Source organism: Trachypithecus francoisi, unplaced genomic scaffold (genome assembly GCF_009764315.1).
Source record: "Trachypithecus francoisi isolate TF-2019V2 unplaced genomic scaffold, Tfra_2.0 Lachesis_group12, whole genome shotgun sequence".
Taxonomy (NCBI): domain Eukaryota; kingdom Metazoa; phylum Chordata; class Mammalia; order Primates; family Cercopithecidae; genus Trachypithecus; species Trachypithecus francoisi.
The window spans coordinates 51,491,568-51,506,040 of NW_022681457.1; the positions used below are offsets into that span (position 1 = coordinate 51,491,568).

At 42.5% G+C, this 14,473-nt stretch overlaps 1 long non-coding RNA gene across 1 annotated transcript in view; it reads right to left on the reverse strand.

The window, feature by feature from the left end:
- Positions 1 to 808: 808 nt before the first annotated feature.
- LOC117093850 overlaps positions 809 to 14,473 on the reverse strand; it is a 41,467-nt gene continuing 27,802 nt past the window's right edge. The window contains exon 3 of the long non-coding RNA XR_004441277.1: positions 809 to 956. This is a non-coding gene — a long non-coding RNA (uncharacterized LOC117093850). The remainder of the gene's footprint in view (positions 957 to 14,473) is intronic.

Here is a 14,473-nt window from a genome sequence, read left to right on the forward strand (position 1 = left end):
AGCCCATGTGGGGAGACGGTACTGCCAGACATGGAGCATGATAGAACTGATGACTAGAGCTTATAAATCGTTTTAAGAGTGGTTTTTAAATCATTTTAAGTAGTTTTCATCTTTATTAGTTAAGATAATTGGTGTTTTTCCCATTTTACTGATAAAGAGCCTGGGAAAGAGGAATACTACATTCCTGAGCCAATCAAATATCATGAGAGTCCAAGTAGAAATCTATGTCCCTTTATTTTAGATTAATAAGAATTTACTGAGTTTCCACAATATTCTACACACTGTGCTAGCCACAGGAAGCACCAATAAAAATAAGTATATCTCATTTTCTCCAGAAGCTTAAAATCTAGTAAATTTAAAAGCAAATGGTAAGAGCTATGATAGTAGCAATATATAATAAAGTACAGTGGAAGCAATGAGGAGGAGCACTTACCATATTCTCTTATGATCAGGGGATGATAACCTGGGCTTCAGTTTCTAATGATGAATAAGGATACTTATTTTTCCTATTTCTTTTGTATCCCAATGAACTCTAAATTACCTGTATCCTAATTCTTGTCTGTTTATGAGGACCTTTTTGATTGATCTATTTTGTTGTATGATAGGATATCAAAGAGGAATTTTTATCTCACACATCAAGATACAATAGATATTGAATCCCAAAGTGAGTGCCAGACTCTACATAAATTTTCAAATGAAATTATGAGAACCAGTTTTGATACATTTAACACCTGTCATCCACATTGAAGACATAAAAGGTTGAGAATAGACACAGAGGGTAGAATTACAAACAAACTTACCTCTTGAAAAGAGCTTTGTCCTTCAAATAGGTCTAGGAAGTGTTTCAGGAGACCCCTTGGAGAACTTAATCAGTGCTGCTTGCAGTTAGGGAGCACACTGGACTGGTGTGGGACACAAGTCTGAGCTCTCTGTGGCAGGAGGCTGTGACTGTTTGCCTGAGGGATCCAGAAAGAGACATCTAAGACACTTGCTGTTGGCTTTTCAGGAAATGGGATCTGGGAGGATCTCTGCCTAGAATCACTATGGCAGTGATCCTGCCAGGTTAACCAGAGCTTTGGGTAGATGGCAGGAGAATTCTAGCAGAGTCTGGGCTTGGCATGGCCTGCTTAAAATCCAGAAGCTAAGGGGCAGTGGTAGTGATCAGCAGAATGAGGACACTGCCAATGCTGTGTCAGGTATGGTCAGAGGGGCCCAGCAGGTGAGCTGTCAAAGAATCCAGACTGGCCCCACAGAGAAAAATTTACCTTTAAACATCAGTCAGGCTCAGAGAGTAAAATGGCAGAATTAAAGCATGGTCAAGTAAGAACTTTCTAGTCCCTTTCTTTTTGTCCTTCCCTGAGCTCTATACTTGGAGAGACCTGAGGGTGCCTAAGTGGGGAAAGCAACCCACTGCCCTCCCTGCGAAGGCAGATTAGAAAGCAGCAAGGGACAGAAGGGGGCAGGAGAGATGAAGGAAGTCTTACCTTTAAATAAAGATTAGAATTTGGACTAGAATTTCTAATTTCTGAATCAAATTCTGTTTTGCAACTTGAACCAACCATGGGATTTTTTGTCAAGTTCCCTTGGGCTTTTATGCAGCAGCAGAAAAAACCTTTATTCCACTAAATACACTTGAAAGTGACATTGGGAGACAAAATTAAAATTGTTTTCCTTATTATATTGCTCAACCCATATTTAGCCAATATATCAGTTCTATTTACATTAATTGAAATATTATTTAGGTTAGCTTGTGAATAAAAGCAGGAATTTAAATGGGATATTTCATTGCTATCATGAAAAAAATATGACTATAAGTAACAGCCACAGGCCAGGTACGGTGGCTCATGCCTTAATCCCAGCACTTTCATAGGCCAAGTCAAGGGGATTGCTTGAGCCCAGGAGTTTGAGACTAGTTTGGGCACCATAGTGGGACCTTGCCTCTAGACAAAAAAAAAAATTAAAAAATAAATAGCTAGGCATAGTGGCATGTGCCTGTAGTCCCAGCTACTCAGGAGGACGAGGTAGGATAATTGCTTGAGCCCAGAAGGTCAAGGTTGCAGTGAGCCATGATGGCACCATTGCATTCCAGCCTGGTCGGTAGAACAACACTCTGTCTTTTAAATAAAGAAAGAAAGAAATACAAGCCACAATGCCTTACATCTAAAAAAACTTTTTAAAAACTTAAAAGTCACTTTTACATCTGTATTTCATTATCTCTACAACACTTCACAGTAGTAGCAGAATATATTAAGCACCACATAGAGATCCACATACACATAGCCAACCAAACTCTTCTAGGAAAATAGCCTGTTGCATGTCAAGAGTAATGCTATCTTGAAGCAAAACCACTATCATGGCCGGTGTTTGACCCCCACATACCAAGGTGTTCTGCAGTAAGGTCTTTACACAATGTCAGTAGCCTAGATAACTCCTCATAAAGACGCTTCTCTAACCTCTCCATGAGTTTTGGCAAGAAAGTCTGAAACTTGACCAGCTGCACATATTTTGGCCTAAAATCTTGCTTTATAAAGAATACTTTCTGGAGGGCAGGTATGCAGATCCACCATCTAGTGACTGCTCAAGACATTGCTTCTATTTTCATATCCCGATTAAATGTTTCTTTCTGAGACACAGGACTTGTCAGCCTCTTTCTTCAGTCTATCAGCTCCCTCAGCATTCTGGGGTAGGTTTGCACAGACCTGCTCATCGTGGAACATTTGATGATTTGGGTCCTGGGGCACCTGGTAGCAGGGGCTGCATTGTGGTTTAGACATTATATTAAAATGTTTTTTATGGTCTTGTTTTTGGCTTTACTGTTACTGTGGAAACTGCCTCCAATGGAACCAATGCACTGCTGTTAAGCTATGCAAAATTAGGCACATTTCCTCTAGACCCAGGGACTACTGAGGAAGAAGTAAAGGAGTAAGACTGTAAGGGCCAGTTTGGGCTCAAGGGTGAAGTATAAGGAAACAGCATGTTGCACGATAAGAGTGATGCCAACTTGAAGCAAAACTGATGATTGACCCCCACATACTCCCCACATGTTCTGCAGTAAGGTGTTTAAACAATTTCTATAGCACGGATAACCCCTCAAAAAGATGCTTCCCTAACCTCTCAAGTGGTCATGAGTCTTTGCACGAAAGTCTGAAGATGTGACCAGCTGTATAGGTTTTACCCTAAAACCTTGCTATATAAAGGATACTCTCTCGTTCGAGAGGAAGAGCCAGATGGCTGAATAGAAGCCTCCAGCTATCATTTTCCCCTATAAGAACACCAAATTGAACAGCTATCCACACAAGAATGTACTTTCATAGGAACCAAAAATCAGGTGAGCAATCACAGTACCTGGTTTTAACATCATATAATGGAAAGAGACACTGAAGAGAGTAGAAAAGACAGTCTTCAATTGCTGACACAACCCCTCTCCCCATGCCAGCAGCAGCCATGTGGCATGGAAAGATAATCTGTTTGCTTAAGGGAGAGAGAACACAGTGATTTTGAGACTGCATTGGAACTCAGTACTGCCTGTCACAGTGGAAAGTAACATGGGGCAGAATTCAGTCAGCACCCATGGAAGTAGTGTATACAGCCTTAGCCAGAGAATTGCCCTTTCTGGCAGTCAGAATCTGAGTTCCAGCAAGTTCCAACATTGTGGGCTAAAGTGTTCTGTGGTTCTGAATAAACTTGAAAGGCAGTCTAGGCCACAAGGACTGCAATTCCTGGGCAAATCCTGGTGCTGTGCTGAGCTTAGAGCCAGTGGACTTGGAGGGTACACAACCAAGTGAGACACCAGCTGGGGCAGCCAAAGGAGTGCTTGCGTCACTCCTCCCTAAACCATAAGCAGCACAACTCACAGCTCCAGGAGAGACTACTTCCTTCCACCTGAAGACAGGAGAGGGAAGAGTGAAAAGAACTTTGTGTTGCAACTTGAATACCAGCTCAGCCATCGTAGAAAAGGGCACTAGGCAGAGTTTTGAGGCCTTCCCCCGTTCCAAGCCCCAGCTCCTAGATGACAATTTGAGATATGTCCTGGGCCAGAAGAGAACCTACTACCTAAAAGGGAAGGACCCAGTCTTGACAGGATTCATCACCAGCTGACTAGAGAGCCCTAAGGCCTTGAATAAATATCCGTGGTACCCGAGGAACTCTTACTGTGAGCCTTGGATAAGACCCAGGGCCATGCTGGCTTCAAATATGACCCAGAACATTCTCAACCGTAGTAACCATGCATGGAAATGTCTTCTGCTAGAGGAAAGGGGAAGGAAAAGTGAAGGGGACTTTGACTTGCAGCTTGGGCACCAGCTCAGCCACCATGGGATAGAGCATTAAACAGACCCCTGGGGTTCCTGATTCCAGGCTGTGGCTGCTGGACAGTATTTCTAGACCCACCTTGGGCCAGAGGGGAGAGACTTAGGCCTGGTAACATTCATCATAAGTGAATTGAAAAGCCCATGAGCCTTGAATGAACATCAACAGCATCTAGGCAGTAAGAGCCACTGGCTGGTGTGGTGGTAGCCACAGGGCAAGACTCTTTTTGCATGAGGAAAGGAGAAGGAATAGTGGTAAGGAATTTGTTTTATGGCTTTGGTGCCAGCTGAGCCACAGTAGAATAGAACACTAAGTAGATTCCTAACATTCCTGATTCCAGGCCCTGGTTCCCATCTCCAAGCCCTCGCTCCCAGACAGTATTCTGGGACCCACCCTGGGTCATGGGGGAGATCACTGCACTGAAGGATAGGACACAAGCCTGACTGGATTCACCAACTGCTAACTGAAGAGCCCTTGGGCCATGAGTGAACACTGGCAGGGACCAGGCAGTGGTTGCCTCAGGCCTTCAGCAAGACACAATGCTGTACTTAGTTTTGGTCTAACCTGGTGCAGTCCCAGTGGTGGTGGCCACAGGGTCTCTTGCATCAATACTCTCCCAGGTCCAGGCAGCTAAATATAGAAAGAGAGACTTCATTTGTTTGGGGGAAAGTAAGGTAAGAGAATAAGAGTCTCTGCCTGGCAATCCAGAGAATTCTCCCTGATCTTATCTGTATTAGTCCATTCTCATGCTGCTGATAAAGACATACCTAAACTGGGAAGAAAAAGAGGTTTAACGAACTTACATTTCCACAGGCTACAGAGGCCTCACAGTCATAGTGAAAGGCAAGGAGGAACAAGTCACATCTTACACGGATGGTGGCAGGCAAGGGAGAGCTCGTGCAGGGAAACTCCCATTTTTAAAACCATCAAATCTTGTGAGACTTATTCACTATCATGAGAACAATGTAGAAAAGACCTGCCCCCATAATTCAATTACCTCCCACTGGGTTCCTCCCACAACACATGGTAATTGTGGGAGTTACAATTCAAGATGAGATTTTGGTGGGGACACAGCCAAATCATATCATTCCACTCCTGGCCCCTCCCAAATCTCATGTCCTCACATTTCAAAACAATCATGCCTTCCTAACAGTCCCCCAAACTCTTAACTCATTTCAGTATTAACTCAAAAATCTGCAGTCCAAAGTCTCATCTGAGACAAGGCAAGTTCCTTCTGCCTATGAGCCTGTAAAATCAAAAGTAAGCTAGTTACTTCCTAGATACAATGAAGGTACAGGTATTGGGTAAATACAGCTACTCCAAATGGGAGAAATTGGCAAAAACAAAGGGGCTGCAGACGCCATGTAAGTCTAAAATCCAGCAGGACTGTCAAATTTTAAAGCTCAAAAATGGATCTTTGACTCCATGTTTCACATCCAGGTCATGCAGATGCAAGAGGTGGGTTCCACGGTCTTGGGCAGCTCCACCCCTGTGGTTTTGCAGAGTATAGCCTCCTTCTTGGCTGCTTTGAGTGTCTGTGGCTTTTCCAGGTACAAGAGTGCAAGCTGTATGTGGATCTACCATTCTGGGGTCTGCAGGATGATGACCATCTTCTCACTGCTCCACTAGGTGGTGCCCCAGTAGGGGCTCTCTGTGTGGGAGCTCCAATCCCACATTTTCCCTCCCTACTGCCCTAGCAGAGGTTCTCCATGAGAGCCCTGCTCCTGCAGCAAACTTCTACCTGGACATCCATGCATTTCCATACATCCTCTGAAATATAGGAAGAAGTTCCCAAACCCTAGTTCTTGACTTCTGTGCACTGGTAGGCTCAAAACCACATGGAATCCGCCAAGGCTTGGAGCTTATTCTCTCTGAAGCCATGGCCTGAGGAGTGCCTTGGTCCCTTTCAGCCATGGCTAGAATGGTTGAGATAAAGGGCACCAAGTCCCTTGGCTGCACACAGTAGGGGGACCCAGGTCCCAGCCCATGAAACCCTTTTTTCCTCCTCTGCCCTTGGCCCTCTGATGGGAGGGGCTGCTGTGAAGACCGCTGACATGCCCTGGAGACATCTGCCCCATTGTCTTGGGGATTAACATTCAGTTCCTCATTATTTCCACAAATTTCTGCAGTCAGCTTGCATTTCTCTTCAGAAAACGGAATTTTCCTTTCTGTCACATTGTCAGGCTGCAAATTTTCCCAACTTTTATACTCTGTTTCCCTTATATAACTGAATCTTTAACAGCACCCAAGTCACCTCTTGAATGCTTCGCTGTTTAGAAATTTCTTCTGCCAGATACCCTAAATCATCTCTCTCAAGTTCAAAGTTACAAAAATCTCTAGGGCAGTGGCAAAATGCCACCAGTCTCTTTGCTAAAATATAACAAAAGTCACCTTTGCTCCAGTTTCCGACAGATCTTCACTTTTTATGTCTGAGACCAACTTAGCCTGGACTTTATTGTCCATATCACTATCAGCATTTTGGGCAAAGCCATTCAACAAGTTTCTAGGAAGTTCCAAACATTCTTACATTTTCCTATCTTATTCTGAGCCCTCCAAACTGTTCCAACCTCTTCCTGTCACCCAGTTCCAAAGTTGCTTCCACATTTTTGGGTATCTTTCCAGCAACACCTCACTCTACTGGTACCAATTTACTGTATTAGTCCATTTTCAGACTGCTGATAAAGACAGACCTGAACCGGGAAGAAAAAGAGGTTTAAGGGACTTACAGTTCCACATGGCTAGGGAGGCCTCACAATCATGGTGGAACACAAGGAGAAGCAAGTCATGTCTTACATGGATGGTGGCAGGCAAGAGAGAGCTTGTGCAGGGAAACTCCCATTTTTAAAACCATCAGCTTTCCTGAGACTTATTCACTATCACAAGAATAGCTTGGGAAAGATCTGCCCCCATAATTCAATTACCACCCACTCGGTTCCTCCCACAACACGTGGGAATTGTGGGAGTTACAATTCAATACGAGATTTGAGTGGGGACACAGTCAAACCATATTATTATCCAAGACCTAAGGCAGTACCTCTATGAGTCTGCAAGTGTCATAGCATTACTTGGCTTGAGGTGTGCCCTAATGTAGACATGGCTGCAGTGACCAAAGATTTAGATCACAACCCTCAATTCCCTTTGAATACTTGGAAAACCTTCCTAAGAAGGATGAGTACAAGAAAGCCCAGACTGTGAAGACTGCAATAAATACCTAACTCTTCAATGCCCAGGCATCAACAAACATACACAAGCATCAAGATCATCCAAGAAGATGTGACCTCACCAAACAAACGAAATAAGGCACCAGTGACCAGTCCTGGAGTGACAGAAATATGTAACTTTTTGGACAGAGAACACAAAATAGCTGTTTTGAGGAAGCTCAATTAAATCTAACATAACACAAAGAAGAAATTCAGAATCCTATCAGATAAATTTAACAGGAGATTGAAATGATTTTCAAATATCAAGCAGAAATTCTGAAGCTAACACACTTAGTTGACATACTGAAAACGCATCAGAGTCCCTCAACAACATAATTAATCAAGGAGAAGAAAGAATTATTGAGGTTGAAAACAGACCATTTGAACAGTCAATAGAGACAAAAGAAAAACAAATAAGAAAGAATGAAGCATACTTACAAGACCTAGAAAACAGGCTCAAAAGGGCATATCTAAGATTTAGTGGCCTTCAAGAGGAGTTAGAGAGAGAAATCAGGGTAGAAAGTTTATTTAAAGGGATAATGATTTAAAAATTATCTAAAACTAAAGAAAGACACTGATATTCAAGTACAGGAGGATTATAGAACACCAAGCAGGTTTAACCCAAATAACACTAATTCAAGACATTTAATGAGCAAACTCCCAAAAATTAAGGATAAAGAAAGGATCCTAAAGCAGCAAGATAAAAAAACAACATACAAAAGAGCTCTAATACATTTGGCAGTAGATTACTCAGTGGAAGCCATGCAGGCCAGAAGAGAGTGGCATAAAATGCTTAAAGTGCTGAAGGAAAAAAAAATCTTTTAACCTAGAATAGTATATCCAATGAAAATAATCCTCAAGCATGAAGGAGAAATAAAGATTTTCCCAGACAAACAAAAGCTGAGGGATTTCATCAACATCAGACCTGTCCTACAAGAAATGCTACAGGGGGTCCTTCAATCTGAAATAAAAGAATGCTAATGAGAAATAAGAAATCATCTGAAAGTACAAAACTCACTGGTAGCAGTAAGTATACATACAAACACACAATATTATAGTATTGCAGTTGTGGTGAGGAAACTCTCATGAGCAACAAGACTAAAATATGAACTTATAAAAATTAATGACTACAACAACTTTTCAAGCCATAGACACTATAATAAGATATAAATAAAGTCACCAAAAAGTTAAAAAGTGAGGGGGGATGAAGTTAAAATGTAAAGTTTGTATTAGTTCTCTCTTTGCTTTTTTGTTAGTTTGTCTTTACAATCAGAGCTAAGTTGTCATCAGTTTAAAATAATGGATTATAAGATATTATTGGCAAGCCTTATGCTAATCTCAAAACAAAAACTCTACAACAGACACATTAGAAATAAAAAAAAAATTAAAACATACCATCAGAGAAAACCACCTCCACAAAGGAAGACAGGAAAGAGAGAAGAAAAAAAAGATCAGAGAACAAGTAATAAAGTGGCAGGGGTAAGTCCTTACTTATCAGCAATAATATTGAACATAAATGTAGTAAATACTTCAATTAAAAGATATGGAGTGGCTGCATGGATGAGAAAATAAGACACCACAATCTGTTGTCTACAAGAAACACACTTCATGTATAAATACACACATAGACTGAGAGTAAAGGAATGGAAAAAGATATTTTACGCAAATAGAAAGAAAAAAAAGACAACAAGTATCTATAATTATATCAGACGAAAACAGATTTCAAGGTAAAACTATAAAAAGAGACAAGAGTCATTATATAATGAAAAAAGAATCAAATCAGTAAGAGGATATAAAAATTGTGACTGGGTGCAGTGGCTCATGCCTATAATGCCAGCACTTTGGGGAGCTGAGGTTGGGGGGAATTGCTTGAGTCTAGGAGTTCAAGACCAGCCTGGGCAACATAGCAAGAGCCTGTTTTTACAAAATTTGTTTATAATTAGCTAGGTGTGGTGGCAGCCACCTCTGGTCTAAGCTACTGAGGAGGCTGAGGTAGGAGGATTGATTGAGCCTGAGAGATAGGCTGCAGTGAGCTGTGATCATGTCACTGCACCCCAGCCTGAGCAACAGAGCAAGACCTCATCTCTAAAAAATAAAAATAGAAAATAGAAAAAGTATAAATATATATGCGTCCAACACTAGAGCACCCAGATATATAAAGCAAATATTAAAGCTAAAAACAAAGACAGACCCTGAATTAGTCAGCATTCTCTAGAGGGACAGAACTAATAATACATATATATAGGAGTTTATTAAGTATTAACTTACATGATCACAAGTTCCCATAATAGGCTGTCTGAAAGCGCTGGTACAAGGACAACCAGCCTGAGTCCCAAAACTGAGGAACTCGGAGTCCAGTGTTCCAGGGCAGGAAATATTCAGCACGGGAGAAAGATGTAGGCTGGGAAGCTAGGCCAGTCTCTCCTTTTCATGTTTTTCTGCCTGCTTTATATTCACAGGCAGCTAAATAGATCGTCCCCACCCACTAAGGGCAGATCTGCCTTCCCCAGCCCACTGACTCAAATGTTAATCTCTTTTGGCAACACCCTCACACCCAGGATCAATACATTGTATTCTTCAATACAATCAAGTTGACACTCAGTATTAACTATTACAAGTTCACCCCTTGTCAGCTTGAACCCATGCACATCTCAAGAGATCATACATAATCTTCAAATAAAGACAATAATAAGATCATAATTACACCTAACATAATACAACTATCCTTCATACAAAAGGAAACACACCAATCCCCAACCCAAATACTATTACATAAAGTTAACAATACTTAAATGCTGATATGAAGTCAATAAATCTTATGTCACATGATAATGGAAAAAGGAAATAAAGATACTTTCTTAATACAAGTGTATATATGAACAAGCATGTTTTTAGTAAAATAAGGAGGAAATACATGTGACAATTACGGCCTACATTTCTGCAGCTGGTCACGTGATTGTAGCTGGTATTGATGACTACCTTCTTCTACTACCCATTCTGTATTCCCTTTGCCTTCAGAAAGCATCTCATCAGGTCGTGGTTGTTCTCCTGGTGGAATAACCCAAACCTTCATTCCTGAAAGGTCTAGGTCATGTGTAGTCCTGCCTGGATTGGGCTGTTGTAATTTCACATTGACATTAATCACAGGGCATGGTTGTACTAAGAGATGACCTAATGGACCTCCTGTATTCCATGCATATTCTTCCTTTCCTCCATTGTGGAGTAGCAGACTAATTTCATCTTGATAGTCCAGGTCAATCACCTGAGCCAACACTGTAACTTCCTTCTTAGCCTGTTGACTTAAAGGTAGGAGAAGCCCAAAGTGTCCAGGTAGCAATCTTAACTTCCAGTTTAACGGAATTGTTGTTGTGTCTCCCAGTGGCTTAATTCCTCCCTCTGGAACTGAGACCTCTAGGACAGCAGAAAGTAATGTCGTGTGAACAAGAAGCAAACATTTTGCTAGCTGATCACTAGGAGTGATGGTGAATGGTGCCACTTCCACTTCCACCCCTTGATTCCTGGACCTGAGAATCCTGGCCATGGGAAAAAAAGTACTTTATACTGGACACTGATTCACAGCATACACAGCCTTCTGGAGAATTTGCCCCAGCCCTGCAAAGTATTGTCACCTAGTTGGCATTGTAATTATGACTTCAAAAGGCCATTCCACTGTTCTATAAAACCAGCTGCTTTGGGATGATGGGAAACATGGAAACATGGTAGGACCAGTGAATTCCATGAGCATGAGCCCACTGCTGCTCTTCTTTAGCCACAAAGTGAGTGCCTCGGTCAGATGCAATGTTATGTGGAATAACATGACAGTGGATAAGGCATTCCATGAGTCCATGGATGGTAGTCTTGGCAGAAACATTGTGTGAAGAATAGGCAAACCCATATCCAGAGTAAGTGTCTATTACAGTGAGGAAAAACCACTGCCCTTTCCATGATAGAAGAGGTCCAATACAATCAACCTGCCACCAGGTAGCTGGCAGAGATTACCCCGAGGAATGGTGCCATATTGAGGGCTCAGTGTTGGTCTCTGCTGCTGGCAAATTGGGCACTCAGCAGTGTCCATAGTCAGATCAGCCTTGGTGAGTGGAAGACCATGTTACTGAGCCCATGCATAACCTCCATCCCTGCCACCATGGCCACTTTGTTCATGGGCCCATTGGGCAATGACAGGGGTGGCTGGGGAAAGAGGGTGAGTGGTGTCCACAGAATGGGTCATTTTAACCACGTGATTACAGAAATCCTCCTATGCTGATGTCACTCCATCAGCAGAAGAGATATTTGGGATACAAATATCTTCACACTATTTGACCACTCAGAGAGGTCCATCCACATACCTCTTTCCCAATTTTCTTTGTCATCAATTTTCCAATCATGCTTCTTCCAAGTCCCTGACCATCCAGCAAAACCATTGGGTACAGCCCATGAATCATTACATAATCGCACATCTGGCCATTTCTCCTTCTGTGCAAAGTTCACAACCAGGTAAACTGCTCAGAGTTCTGCCCACTGGGAAGATTTTGCTTCACTGCTGTCCTTCAGGGATGTCCTAGAAAGGGGCTGTAGTGCTGCAGCTGTCCACTTTCGGGTGGTACTTGCATATCGTGCAGAACCATCTGTGAACCAGGCCCTAGTCTTCTCTTCCTCTGTCAACTGATCATAGGGAACTCCCCATGAGGCCATCAGTGCAGGCTGCGGGAGAGAAGACAGGGTGGCAGGAGTAGAGATCATGGGCATTTGAGCCACTTCCTCATGTAACTTACTTGTGTCTTCAGGACCTCCTTAAGTCTGATCACATATATACCACTTTCATCTGACAATAAAACACTGCTATGCATGACCCACTTTGTGGATAGATGGGTCAGAAAGCATCCAGTTCATGATAGACAGTTCAGGTCGTCCATAGTCAAACTTTCAGTTTCCATCAAAGTCCAGTAACAGGCCAAGAGTTGTCTCTCAAAAGGAGAGTCATTACCTGCAGAAGATGGCAGGGCCTTGCTCCAAAACCCTAGAGGTCTCCACTGTGATTCACATATGGGGGGCTGCCAAAGACTCCAGATAGTATCCCTATCTGCCACTGACACCTCAAGCACCATTGGATCTGCTGGGTCATATGGCCTATGTGACAGAGCAGCTTTCACAGCAGACTGGACCTATTGCAGAGCCTTCTCCTGTTCTGGACTCCACTAAAAACTGGCAGCCTTTCGAGTCACTCAATAAATGGGTCAGAATAACACACCCAGAAGAGAAATGTGTTGCCTCCAAAATCCAAATAGGCCCATTAGGCATTGTGACTCTTTCTTGGTTGTAGGAGGGGATAAATGCAGCAACTTACCCTTCACCTTAGAAGGAATACCTCAATAGTCCCCACACCACTAGACCCCTAGAAATTTTACTGAGGTAGAAGTTCCCTGAATTTTAGTCAGATTTATTTCCCATCCTCTGGCATGCAAATGTCTGACCAATAAGACCAGTGCATTTGCTACTTCTTGCTCACTGGATCCAATCAGCATAATGTTATCAATGTAATGAACTAGTGGAAGCAAAAAGCAATCAAGATCTCTCTGAATAAGATTATGACACAAAGCTGAAGAGTTAATATACCCCTGAGGTAGGACAGTAAAGGTATATTCCTGGCCTTGCCAGCTGAAGACAAATGGGTTCTGCTGAGCCTTATGGACAGAAATGGAGAAAAAGGCATTTGCCAAGTCAATGGCTGCATACCAGGTACCAGGAGATGGCTTAATTTGCTCAAGCAATGAAACCACTTCTGGTACAGCAGTTGCAATTGGAGTCACCACTTGATTAAGCTTACAGTAATCCAATGGCATTCTCCAAGATCCATCTGTCTTGTACACAGGCCAAATGGGAGAGCTGAATGAGTATGTGGTGGAAATCAACACCCCTACATTTTTCAAGTCTGTGATGGTGGCAGTAATGTCCACAATTTCTCCAGGAATGCAATATTGTTTTTGATTTACTATTTTTCTAGGTAGAGGCAGCTCTAATGGCTTCCATTTGGCCTTTCCCACCATAATAGCCCTCACCCTACCAGTCAAGAAGCCAATGTGGGTGTTCTGCAAGCTGCTACATATGTCTATGCCAACTATGCATTCTGGCACTGGGGAAGTGACCACACGATGAGTCTGGGGACCCACTGGGCCCACTGTATGTCAGACCTGGGCTAAACCTCCATTAATTACCTGACCTCCATAAGCCCCTACTTTAACTGGAGGACCACAATCATATTTGGGTCCCCTGGAATGAACATCAGCTCAGAGAAAGTGTCCAGCATTCCCCAAAATGTCTGTTCATTTCCTTTTCCCTAGTACACAATTACCATGATAAAAGGCTGGAGGTCTCCTTGGGGAAGGATAGGGGAAAGACTCATTGCATAAATTATCAGTAATGTAGTGGGATCCTTCCTCAAAGGGACCCAGTCTCACCTTCACTCAAGGGGTCCTGAGTCTGTAAACTGGCTCAAGTCTGGAAATTGATTGAGGGGCTATGATTCTCTTTCTTTATAATTCAAATTAGTGTTTTGTCCATTTGACCTACATATTTTTTGCTTGTATAAATTAAGTAGGAATGCAGTAGGCTTCCTATCAATTTCACTTCTAGGAACACTGTGCTTAATTAGGCAATACCAGAGCTCTACACAAGTCAACTATTCTGATTGCTGCTTTGCCTCTGCTGTTCATTACAATAGCTACACCCACCTTGCCTTTGATGGTTGAGTGCCACCACTTGGCCCCTGCCACCTTGGGATCCAATTATTCCCATTGTATTTATATTTTGTAGTTGAGTAACTGTGGTTCCCACCATTAGATCTGACATACATACAGAGAAGAGCAATTACAGGGATCTTCAAAGATGCTGGTGCTGCCCTCACAAGTCTATTTCACAAAGCATTCGTCAAGGGTATATCTTCTGGCCCCTTCCAGCTGGGATAAGTA